This window comes from Lycium barbarum, chromosome 3 (genome assembly GCF_019175385.1).
Source record: "Lycium barbarum isolate Lr01 chromosome 3, ASM1917538v2, whole genome shotgun sequence".
Taxonomy (NCBI): domain Eukaryota; kingdom Viridiplantae; phylum Streptophyta; class Magnoliopsida; order Solanales; family Solanaceae; genus Lycium; species Lycium barbarum.
The window spans coordinates 70376160-70389726 of record NC_083339.1 but is presented as its reverse complement, the minus strand read 5'-3'; positions in this window follow the sequence as shown (position 1 = coordinate 70389726).

The following is a 13567-nucleotide window of genomic DNA, read 5'->3' as shown; positions in this document are numbered from 1 at the left end:
GATTTTGATGGAAATACTTCACTTGAGCCAAAACCCTAGTTCATCTCCAATGAGATTTCTTGACTTGGATGATCTTTTAATGGGCTTCTTACACTTGATTCACTTAGTTTATGTTGTTGATCACTAATATCTCTTGAATTCTTTTGGGAGAAACGTAGAGAGTTTTTTTAGAGAGAAGGGGTGTGATAGGGAAATGAAATGAAATGAAACTTGGATCCCTTATTAAATAAACAAAATCTGTCCCGACCAGTTCTACGGACCAACATAGACCGTATAAATTATACTGACCGTATGTCTGGCTTTAGATTTGGTCCAGAGAGGGGTGACAATCTGGGCTGATTGTACGGTCCAACATACGGTCCGTATGTTTTATACGGCCAGTATGTTTGGCCATATAATCCCCAGTTTTTCGAGGTTCGTTCTCGTCGACTCGTTTGATCTCCAATCCTTATGGAACTTTCTTAGCACTTGTTTATAACCTCATTAACAATCTAAGGGACATTATAACTCTTCTCCAAAGCATTATTAAATCCTCGTTAACTCGTTACTCGCAATTAGTTTTCGATACCTATAGTATGTCTTGCCTTCTCTTGACAAACCTTCTTCCTCTATCTCGAACATCTTTGAAATCTAATCAGGGTCATCAAATGTCATTCCTTACTTATCGAAATATCGCATACTTTGTGCTCTTCGTTAGTCCATTCACTGTGCGTCAACGGAAAATTTTCCGAGGTGTAACACCCAATACATATGTACAGACAAAATGGGACAGAAGACTAAGGAGAAGAGAAGCACTCACACTCAAAGAGAAATTCTCTAACTACGCATGCAAATACCATAGGCTTGCCCTTATTTTCAGTACCCTAGACTTTGGACAGTTCGGCTGTGATCACACTAGGCCTTTTTCAGGGTTATAATGTAGGCTCGGGGACGGGTAAGATGTATATTTGGATAACTGTGACTCGCCCTATTTGAACACTACACTTTTTTTCCACCTTTTTTGCCCTTTTTGTTTTCTTCCCGTTTTTTTATCATTGCCTCAATGTGGTTTTATTGCAACTCTACTTCTACATTTTTTTTCTTTTTTTTTATATGCTTACCATACCGATGTCTTTTAACTAAGCAATTCACTTCTACCCAACTTTAGGCTTACGCCTCATGTTCCCCCTTATTCCACCTATCACCTTCAACTTAGGCTTTTAGCCTCAATCTCATCATTTTAGTGTCAAGGAGGGACAGGGTGCAAAGAGAGGGATATTCAGAACGGGTATTGGCTTATTACGGCTAGTCAAAGAACAGGTTTAAGGCTCAAAATGGCTAACAAGGGAAATTTATCTATAGATAGGCTTATATTCAGGCTTAAAGGGGTGCCTTACATAGACAAGGCCTAAGATCACTTCATAGCTCGAATTATCCTAAGAACGTAGGAACGACTAACTAGGTAAGTTCTAGATTACACACATAACTAAGAATATGTATACAAAACCTCACAACACATGGAATCAGAATTGCCAACACACTAGTCTCCCTGCTAAAATTCCATACAGAAGGTAACATAATAGTCTAAATGTCATACAAAGAAGCATGCATGTCAATTAAACTACAAAGTTCAAGTTTACAAAAAATTTTGGAGGGGACTGCTTTTAATCAAATCACAACAAGATTGCCTTAAGTTAATCAAACCACCACCACCTAAGTCAATATTACTCTATTTTATCTAAACACGACCTAAACATTCTAGGTTCAACAGAAAATAAACCCCTCGGGAAAAGAACCATGGCAAAGAAAAGCCGAGGACGTCCTAAACACATATATACACTATACGAAACTCAAATACTCCCACCCCCAACTTATAAAATTTGCAATGTCTCGAATGCAGTAAAAGTAAAACAAGGGAAAAGAAATACCTGTGGCGCTCTAGGCGCACTGCTCATCTCGCGACTCATCGGTCTGCGAGGCATCAAGTGGTGCAACCGCACCAGCATTAGTATCAGTAGAAGCATCAGCAGTAGTAGTACCAGTAGGCACTGGCTCTGGTGTAGGAAGAGTCAGTGACAATGTCTCTCCAGCTGGAGCACTGCTCGAGGTGGCTCCCGCAGTCCCATATGGAAGGTTCTCTATAAGAGATTTCCTAACGGCCTCCTCCATATGTTGATCCTCTATACTCGGACCCCGCGGGTGAGTCCTCTCTCTCACCTCCTCGATCTCCTCCTCCTCATCAATAGCTACTCTCTTCCTCTTCCCCCAACCATCCGCAGTGGTGGGCCCAACTAACTGCACCACTAAAAGCTCCTCATCTACCTCCCCCATAGGAAACAGTGGGGCTGCTACTAAGCTCGGGTCACAAGCCTTCAACACTAGTACGTCAGCCTTAAGTTGCTCTAACTCTGCCCTCAAAGCATCAGTGGAAGTGGTCGGGCGTGCCATCTCCAATGCTATCAATCTTATCTCAAAACTGTCGAGCTGAGCTGACAATGTCATCCTCACGGGCTTTACAACATCACCCACTCTCTCTCTCTCACAAACTCATCCATATGGGCTACTATAAACTTACACTGCTTATCCGTTGTAGCCGCTTAGTTAGTAAATTTTTTGAAGTTCTTAAGCGAGAAGGCATAAGGGTCAAGAGCTCTGGCTGCACCCTGGGGCTGTGCTGTGGGACCCGCTGGCTGTGGAGCAACTAGCTGTGGCTGTGGAGCTGCTCTCGGTGGCTGTGGACCCAAAGTATATGGCTCAGTATCAATAGTCTGAGTCTCAACGGCAGCATAAATGGTATCAGTAGCTAGAGGCTCAGACTATGAAGTCAGGATAGCCTCAGCAACAGGGGCAGCAGTGGCGGGTAACTCCTCTGTAGAGTCATCCGTGGCCCCTGAATAAATCTACTCCTGAGGCATAGGCAACCCTCAAAGTGCAACTGGGAACCCATCCTCTTCTCCCTGGCAATCTCTGAGGCCCTTATTTTTGCTCTACTCCATAGAATAGGTAGACGAGGCTATTATCCGGTGGTCGGTATCAGGTAGAATACGCACATGTGCCCTCCGAATCAACTTTGTAATCAGGAACGGATAGATCCGTGAAGTGTTGGGCTGGGACGCCCTCAACTGGATCTCAGAAGTTGCCAAAACTCTGAAATCAATCGGGTACCTCGATATCAATGCAACCATAATGATTTGCCTTCTAGCTATGAGTACATTTTTGGCTTGAGTGGGGAGAAGTCGTAACTGCACTACACTCCACCAAAATTTTGCCTCTAAGGTCAACCACCTCTTTACTATCCGATTCTCCATTTTAGTACATTAAGCCCTCTTGCTCAGACTACCAATAACTGTAGCCACCCAATCTCTAACTAACTGTTCCTTGATACTCTCTAACTTGTCTACCAACTCAATCGTCTACCTTAGAGCGGTATAATTATAGCCAAAATATACTCTGTTAATGGCCTTGGCAGATACATCAAAACTTACCCCTCGAATCTCGACCTCTTTCAGTGGTTCTAACTCATACAGTTTCTGGCGCCTCTTTCTTACTTTCTTTATCGACGCCCCATACACAGCATATAACTCTTGCATCAATACTGGACAATAATCCCCAGGAACCCCTTGCATGAACCCCAGCTGATAATGGTTAATGATATCCCTGGCCCTGGGTAATATCTTAAGCAACATAAATCTTATTCACCGCTTCTCATTTATAGTGTTGTTTTTGTGTGAGCTGGCTTCATATTTTCAGGAAATGCCATACTCAAACAGCTCCCTGGCACCCTCAACTATAAATTATTCGTCAAGTCTCTTGCTTCAATCTCCTGAGCCTAGCCTCTTTATCATTAGCATCGTCATCATCGGGCTATGAACTCTGACGGGTCAGGGATCTAGAAAGTGCCTGGGAGGATCAAGACTGTAGCTGCGAGATAAGTGAGGCATCTCTAGAAGCTTCCTCTGAACCCTCATCCTCGGTTTCCTCACCGGACCCACATGCAGATGATCCCTCCTCATCAGATTGGGAGGAACAAGGAGGTGTAGGAGCCAGTACAGTGACCTGCCGGTTCGAAACTGGAAAGGCAGTCCTTTTTGGCATAACCTCGGGCTCATCATACGAGGGTTCATCTCTCAGCTGGGGTTCACCACTGGTCCTTCTTCTACCCGTTGCTCTTTGTGCCTACCTTAAGCCACCCCCTCGTGTTGTTGTCAACTTGTACAAGTGAAATTAAAAGTAAGTGAGGAAAACATATTCTTTCAGTTCTCTGAACTTTTGAAGCTGCAGACCGTCATTGCGCAAAGATGGACCGTCGAGCAGCTCGACGGTACCGTCTTTGTATGAAGGCAGTCTGTCGATGGTACCTTCAACATCTTTACTCTCCTGTCAGCAGCAACTAAAAGTTTGCAAGTTCGATTTTTAAATCCAATAATATAGATATCATAGAATACTTGTTTCATTTTTTATTTTACACTTTTGGGGTTTGGGGCTTCGGGTTACTCAAACGTCACCCTCATTTTTGATCTTTTTGACCTTTGGTACTTTCTGGGGTTTTGTTTGGCGGGCATAATGATATCAAAAAAAATTTTTTAATCAAAATACCCTCCAACCCATTGGAGTTACTTAGACTTCACTCCTTAAATTTCATGTTTTATCAGAATTTCACTTTTACGAGCCATTGGTGGGCATAATGAATCAACACAAATTGTGGATCAAAATGCCCACCGACTCAACGGAGGTACAATATTCTCTTCCCCGCGAGTCCTACTAATAGAAAACATACAAAACTTCCTTCCTCGAACCAACAATGTCACAATATTTCAAGTTTTAAGCAAGGATTTTATCAAACAAGTACAAACCCTAGGTCATGATTCTACCCTTTGCATTCAACATCACATATTTCACAACCCTCACCCAGTTAATACACCCCCAACTTAATTAATCATGGTATAAGGACACACCTAGTTCCCATTCTATAAATGCAATCAGTTAGGAACCCTAAGTGTGCCTTTTTTCTTACGATTTCTAACTGGCTACACAAACAAAACCAAGAAGGGGTCGAAATACACTTCAACATACCTAATTAAAAAGAGTTTAGAATAATAAATTGAGTGAAAACTTGAGTGAAAAGAGAAATTCGTGTGAGTAGGGGCAGAGAGTTTGGGGATTTCAGTGGTGGTGAGAAGGAGGATTTATTGGGAAGTTTTAACGGATGGATAATTATGGGGGAATTAATGTGGAGTTATGGAGGGAATGAATATGGAGAAGTGGAGCGATTGAAGAGGGAACAAAGGCGCGACTGTTGGTTCTTAAAAAAATTCTCTGCCCGTTACTTTCTTATTTATTTCTTTTTTTTTTTTAATTTTCATCTTTTTTTTTTTAAACCAGGACGACTCATCTTTGCGTAAATACGACTAGATAAAAATTAAAAAGGAAACTTACCTGTTGACGAGTAAAAAGACGAACCTTCTTTGCACATCGACGATGTCGTCGACATGTCGATGGTCCGTCGACTTACTTATCGACTCACTTACCTGGAGAGTAGCAGTTGCTAACTCTCAGAATACCTACTCTCCACACCGTCATTGCACATTGACGGTCCGTAGACATGTCGATCGTCCGTCTTTGTGCTCTGGTGTTTCACTTTGCCGGTTTTCTGAGTTTCAGTTTTTGTGCACGTAACGCCCCTTGAACAGTTCAAAAAACTAAAACAACAAAAACAAAAGTACAGAAATTAAAACTTGGGTTGCCTCCCAAAAAGTACCTGATTTAACGTCACTGCACGACGGTGGTACCCATTTTTACTCTGGTTCAGGAGTGTAGCCATGTTTCAGCCTGTGTCGGTCAACAATTCTATCACCATTAATGCAACCATGGTAATGCTTCACCCTTTACCCGTTCACTTTAAATGTCTGAGTTTCATCTCCGGACTTCAACTCAATCGGACCACGGGGTGAAGCATTCACCACTTCGAATGGACTGGACCACTTTGATTTTAACTTTCCAGGCAGCAGCTTCAGTCTCGAATTATACAGCAGCACTGGATCCCCTTTTTGAAAATCTCTCTTGAGGATATTTTTATCATGGTAATGTTTTATCCTCTCTTTATAAGGTGTTGCACTGTCGTAGGCGTGGTATTGGAATTCATCTATCTCGGTGAGTTGAAACAACCTGAGTTTGGTCACTTCTTCCCAATTCACGTTCAATTTTTTCAAGGCCCAAATGGCTTTATGTTCAAGTTCCACTGGCAGGTGACATTATTTACCTAAAACTAGCTTGAAAGGCGAAGTCCCAATCAGAGTCTTGATGTTACACCTCGGAAAATTCCATGTCGTTGTGCGGTAAATAGACTAACGCAAGCTAAGATGTGTGTGATGTTCCTACAAGTAAGAAGGGGTATTTAACGATTCTAATTAAGATTCCAAATAAATTTGAGACAAGAGAAGAAAGTTCGTTGAGGAAATCGAAGTATAAGTCGTGTTTTGGAGAGGTTTTGCAAAGTACCGATTTAATGTTGATTTAATCATGTCTTGAGGAAGAGTTATAATGCTCCTTATATTGCTAATGAAGTGTTAAACAAGTATTAAGAAGGACCCATAAGGATTGGAGATGTTGCACCTCGGAAAATTTCCTGTTGGTACGCAAGTAAACGAACTAGTGATGTGTGCGAGTGTATAATGTTTCATGAGAAATGTGCGTATATGGACGAGAATGATTAGAATGAAAAGTCGAGAAATGTGAAAAGTCGAAAGTTGGCAAAACTGCCCAGTGGTCGTAAAGTGCAAAATACAGACAGTAAAATGGAATACGGTTCGTAAACTGGCAGTCGTAAATTGCCATGCAAGGTTTCAACTTTCTACCCAGTTGAGAAGTGGTAAAATACGACCTGGTGGACGGACCGTAAAGTGATTTACGGCCCGTAAACCATGGTCGTAAATCACCATGCATGCAGCCAAAGTTTCTGGTTCTGCTTAAGGTTAAAGACGATTGCGAGGGACGGTCCGTAAACTGCAATACGGGCCGTAAACCATGATGGACGACCACTGTTCACCTCAGCACAGATTTTGCAAGTCATTAAATAAAGGGACCAACACTTGTTTTATTTCATTACAACATTACACCACTTCTCTCTAGAATCATCTCTCTACATTTATTTCATAGGTTTTCAAGGATTATAAGTCACCAACAACATAAACAAGTGAAGCAAGTGTAAGCAAGCCATTAAATACCATTCAAGTCAAGAAATGCAAATGGAGAAAAACTAGGGTTTTGCTCAAAGTGGAGTATTATTAACCAAAGCTTGTTCCTACAACTTCTAAGGTAAGATTCATGATTTTTACATGATGTTTAAGGTATTGAAGAGTTGAAATACATGGATTGTAGAAAATATGGTCAATTAGGTCATGAATGATGAATAGTGGCATTTTGAGGAATAGTTTGAATTGAATCATGAATGTTGTTGTGTTGTGATACGAATGCATTATAAATGGTACTAAGATCATGAACTAGACACTTTAGACGAACGGACGAAGTTGGATGTTATGACCATGAATATGGGTGAATTAGAGGCAAATTAAGGAATCTAAATAATGTGGATAACATGAATGACTAATGGCCATTGTTATGATATTAATGAAGGTATAGACACTAGCATTGGAAGGAAGCGTGCAACTGTAGAATAGTCCGACGAAAAGGTATGTAAGGCTAGCTCTTCTTTCGTAAGGCATGGTTTCTTGGCCAAACTCTTAAATCCTCTATATGAGTATGTTGTATTCAAGTAATTGACACTCCTAGCTCATAAGCTCACGACCCTCGATACGTGCTACGAATGTACTACGCACCCCATTGACGAGTAGGGATGAGATAGAGATGTAGCGAAAACGATGATGATAGTGATGATGATGATAATAATAATGATGCTAAAGGTGCCTACGAGCTATTATATTCACATGTGCCTATGAAGGGCTATAATGACACCCCGAGCTTATAATGCCGGGTAGAATATATGTATATGGGTGTATATATATATATATATGTATGTATATGATTACGTAACGCGCGCACACATCTGCAGATGGTACGGATAACCCTGAAGCCTTGGTAGGGCCAGGTAGAAATAACATTGAGCCTTGGTTGGCCATGTATGTATGAAACACCGAACCTTATGGTCGGGTACGCTATGTATGTATATAAGTGTATGGATATGTATATAATATGAATATGAATGTGAAAAGACTATGCATATGAATGCGAATAGGGGCATGTATACGAATACGAGCACTATTATGAAATACGCATGAGAAATGGAAAGTTCCTATGAAAGGCAGGTAAGTGCCATGATGATGGTATTATTGTCTTCCCTCCTATGCCACTTCATATACTGTCTATGATGCTTCTATATTGATGTTGATCATTCTTTACATACTCAGTACATTCTTCGTACTGACGTCCTTTTGTTTGTGGACGTTGCGTCATGCCCGCAGGTGCACAGGGAGACAGACTTGATCCATAGCTGCTTATTCAGAGATTACATAGCGGAGCTCCATTTCCTTTAGAGCCATATCTTTTGGGTACTTATTCTTTTGCGTATATAATTATGGGCATAGCGGGGTCCTGTCCCGCTCATGTGATGTGTTATACTCTTCCTAGAGGCTCGTAGTCATGTGTATATGGTTAGACATGTCCGGCCTTGTCGGCCTATGTTTTGTGTATCATTTTGTCAGCCACGTTGGCCCATGTACATTTATGTGGCATAGATGCCTATGGTGATATAAATGTACTGTTGCCCAATTGGGACTAGTTGACGAATGAATGGAAATGTATGTATAATTATGTGGCTCACCTAGATGTAAGTATAATAGTAAGCTAAGAGGGTGCTCGGGTGGGCTAGCACCGGGTGCTCGTCGCGGCCCCGAGTCGGGTCGTGACAAAAGTGGTATCATAGCAGTTCAGTCCTAGGGTGTGTCTACGAGCCGTGTCTAGTAGAGTCGTGGTTATGGGTGTGTTGCGCGCCACACTTATAAACAAGAAGCTGCGGACATTTTAGGAATAAATGACCTTCTTTCTTCATAAGAATCGTGCGATAGAGCTATGATGTAGGAAATTTTTGCTCCTAAATCGTGTGTTGTGTATTTCAGAGATGCCTAAAAAGGGAAGGGCTACGGCAGCCAAAAAGGGTTAGACGGTGGCAGAGAAGCGGGCCAAGAAAGCACCGTCACCGGTAGTAGAGGAAAGTGAGTCCCAGAGTACGGCTCAACCTCAGTCCTCCCAAACAGTGCCTATTACTGAGGAGCGTGAGGGAGCCTCAGCCCCGGCTCCAGCACCTCCAGCTCCTCCACCGAATGCTTCTGGCCAAGATGTGAAAGAGGCCATTAATTTATTGACCCAGTTGGTTGCGGACCAGGCTCAGAGGCAAGGTTCAGGGTATGGTGATAGGGCTGTTAGTGCAAGGGCCCGTGATTTCATTACTTTGAACCCCCCGGAATTCTTAGGGTCAAAGGCGGAGGAGGATCCCCAGGACTTTATTGATGGTATGCTTAGGACGCTCCGGTTGATACATGCTTCAGACACCGAGTCGGTAGAGCTAGCGTCATATAGATTGAGAGATGTCTCGATCCAGTGGTATACGGTGTGGATGGCTTCACGGGGGGCCAATGCATCTCCCCCGGTATGGCAAGAGTTTGTTGATACTTTTCTCCGTCACTATATGCCTCCAGAAGTTCGGCGAGCAAGGGCCGATAAATTCTTAAATTTGAGGCAAGGTAGTATGAGTGCCCTAGAGTATAGCCTCCGCTTTAACTCCTTGGCTAGGTATGCTTCGGCCATGGTGGCAGATATGGGCGACAGGGTACACCGATTCGTAAAGGGCCTAGGGCTACACTTGATGGATAAATGCTTGACTGCGTCCCTTCAGGACGGTATGGATATTGCACGCATTCAGGCACATGCTCAGAACTTAGAAGAAAGCCTACAACAGCGGAGGAGTGAGCGTGAGCAAGATCGGGGACATAGCAAGAGAGCTAGATCTTCGGGTCCGACAAGCGAGTTTAGAGGCGGACACAGGCAACAGTTCCCTAGACATTCAGGCTATTCTATGACCAGTGCATCTCCTCGGTTTCTAGGTAAGAGCCTCGATAGATCTGCTCATTCAGGGCCGAGTCCCAGTTATTCAGGACCTCAGTTCAGAGATGATTCAGGCCAGTCAAGGCCACCTATACCATGATGTTCCCAGTGTGGGAAGTTGCATTGGGGTCGATTCCGATTGGGCTCGGATGGTTGCTATTCATGTGGCCAACCAGGCCATATCATGCGTGATTGCCCCTCAGTACAGGGTAGAGGTAGGACCCAGCCAGCAGGGTCGGCAGCCTGATCATCAGCATCTGTACGCCTTACGGGGCCAGGTTCACATGCACCATTCAGCCATGGTAGAGGTAGAGGCAGAGCTCCCAGTACTAGCAGTCCTCAACACTGTATTTATGCTTTCGCTGGACGCCAAGATCTTGAGTCTTCTCCTGATGTGGTCACAGGTATATTATCGGTATTCTCTCATGATGTATATGCTTTGATTGATCTGGGCTCCACATTATCATATGTTACTCCATCTATTGCGGGTCGATTTATAATTAAGCCGGAGTCTATCAAACCTTTTGAGGTGTCTACACCCGTGGGTGAATCGGTAATCGCTAGCCGAGTATATAGGAATTGTGTGATTGTGATTTGTGATCGACGTACTATGATTGATTTGCATGAGCTAGAAATGGTAGATTTTGATGTCATTATGGGCATGGATTGGTTGGCTTCTTGTTATGCCAACGTTGATTGCCGGATGAAGGTGGTTCGTTTCCAGTTTCCGAGAGAACCAGTGTTAGAATGGAAAGGAAATACGGCATCACCAAAAGGTAGGTTTATTTCCTATCTAAAGGCAAGGAAAATTATCAAAAAAGGGTGCATTTATCATCTAGTGCGAGTTCAAGATGTAGAAGCTGAATCGTCGACTCTTCAGTCAGTTCCCGTAGTGAACGAATTTCCGGATGTGTTCCCGGAAGAGCTTCCAGGCCTTCCTCCCGAACGGGAGATTGATTTTTCCATTGATGTGTTGCCAGGCACCACACCTATATCTATTCGCCCATATAGAATGGCACCTACGGAATTGAAAGAGTTGAAGGAGCAATTGAGGGACTTGCTTGATAAAGGCTTCATTAGGCCTAGTTCATCCCCGTGGGGAGCACCCGTATTGTTCGTCCGAAAGAAGGATGGCTCCTTGAGAATGTGCATTGATTATCGGCAATTGAATAAAGTGACGATTAAAAACAAGTATCCTCTTCCGAGGATCGATGATTTATTTGATCAATTGCATGGTGCCAAATGGTTTTTAAAGATTGATTTGAGGTCTGGGTACCACCAAGTAAGAGTTAGGGAGAAAGATATCCCTAAGACAGCTTTCAGAACAAGATATGGCCATTTCGAGTTCCGAGTAATGTCGTTTGGGTTAACTAATGCACCGGCAGCGTTTATGGACTTAATGAATAATGTATTTAGACCTTTTCTGGATCTATTTGTGATTGTATTCATCGATGATATTCTGGTGTATTCTAGATCCGAGACAGATCATGCGGAACATCTGCGTATAGTCCTTGGAGTTCTGCGAGCTCGAGAGGTTTTTGCAAAATTCTCCAAGTGTGAGTTTTGGTTGAACTCAGTATCATTTCTAGGCCATATTGTTGCAGCTGATGGTATTCGAGTGGATAGCCAAAAGATTGAGGCCGTGAAGACTTGGCCAAGGCCCACGACTCCTATGGAGGTTCGTAGCTTTTTGGGCTTAGCAAGTTATTACAGAAGATTTGTTGAAGGTTTCTCTTCTATTTCTGCACCGCTCACAAAGTTGACTCAGAAGTCGGCTAAGTTTCAATGGACAGATGCCTGCGAGCGTTGCTTCCAAGAGTTGAAAGATAGATTGACTTCTGCCCTAGTCTTGACACTTCCAGAGGGATTGGAAGGTTATGTTGTTTATTGCGATGCTTCAGGCGTCGGGCTAGGTTGTGTACTGATGCAACACGGTAAGGTGATTGCGTACGCTTCTAGGCAATTGCGGAAACATAAACAGAATTACCCGACCCATGATTTAGAATTAGCTCAGTGGTCCATGCATTAAAGATATGGCGACATTATTTATATGGTGTCCATGTGAATGTTTATACAGATCATAAGAGCCTTCAGTATATCTTCAAGTAGAAAGAGTTGAATTTGCGACAACGACGATGGTTGGAGTTGCTAAAGGATTACGATGTTGATATCTTGTATCACCTCGGAAAGGCTAACGTTGTGGCTGACGCTCTTAGCCGCAGATCCATGGGAAGTCTAAGTGATGTACGACCAGAAAAGAAAGAGATGGCCCGTGAGCTTCAACAGTTAGCGAGCCTAGGAGTCCGAGTAGTGGACTCAGGTAGCAGCGGAGCTACTATTCAGAATTCAGCAGTTTCATCGCTAGTAGCGGAAGTAAAAGAGCGACAATATGAGGATCCCATGCTAATGCAGTACAGAGGTACAGTCCCTTAGAAGGAGGAGTCATCATTTGATATTTCGGGAGACGGAGTTCTCCGATGTCGAGGCAGGTTATGTGCTCCTGATGTGGTAGGCCTACGTCACCAAATATTGTGGGAAGCTCGTTGTTCCCGTTACTCCGTACACCCCGGAGGGACGAAAATGTATCATGATCTTAAGTCTATATACTGGCGGAATGGAATGAAGAAAGATATAGCGGAATTCGTAGCTCAGTGTCCTAATTGCCAACAAGTGAAGATTGAACACCAAAAGCCGGGTGGATTATTGCAAGCTATAGAAATCCCAACTTGGAAGTGGGAAGTGATTAATATGGATTTCATTACAGGGTTACCCCGTTCTCGACGTAAGTATGATTCCATATGGGTGATTGTGGATAGACTCACAAAGTCAGCTCATTTCTTACCGGTCAGGACGACCTATGTGGCAGAAGATTATGCGAAGCTTTATCTTAAAGAGATAGTGAAACTCCATGGCGTTCCAGTATCTATTATCTCCAATAGAGGGACCCAGTTTATAGCTAAGTTTTGGAGATCGTTCCAAGAGGGTCTAGGGACCCAAGTGCGCCTAAACATGGCATTTCACCCACAGACCGATGGGCAAGCTTAACACACTATTCAGACTCTCGAGGATATGTTACGAGCATGTACGATAGACCTTGGAGGAAATTGGGATGACCATTTGCCACTCATTGAGTTTGATTGTATCGTACTATGGTTGACTTGCATGAGTTAAAAATGGTAGATTTTGATGTTATCATGGGTATGGATTGGTTGGCTTCTTGCTATGACGATGTTGATTGTAGGATGAAAATGGTTCATTTCCAATTTCCGGGAGAACCAGTTTTAGAATGGAAAGGGAATACTGCGTCACCAAAAAGTAGGTTTGTTTCCTATCTCAAGGCAGGGAAAATGATCACAAAAGGTTGCATTTATCATCTAGTTCGGGTTCAAGATGTAGAAGCTGAACCACCAACTCTTCAGTCAGTTTCCGTGGTGAATGAATTTCCAGATGTGTTCCCGGAAGAGCTTCCAGG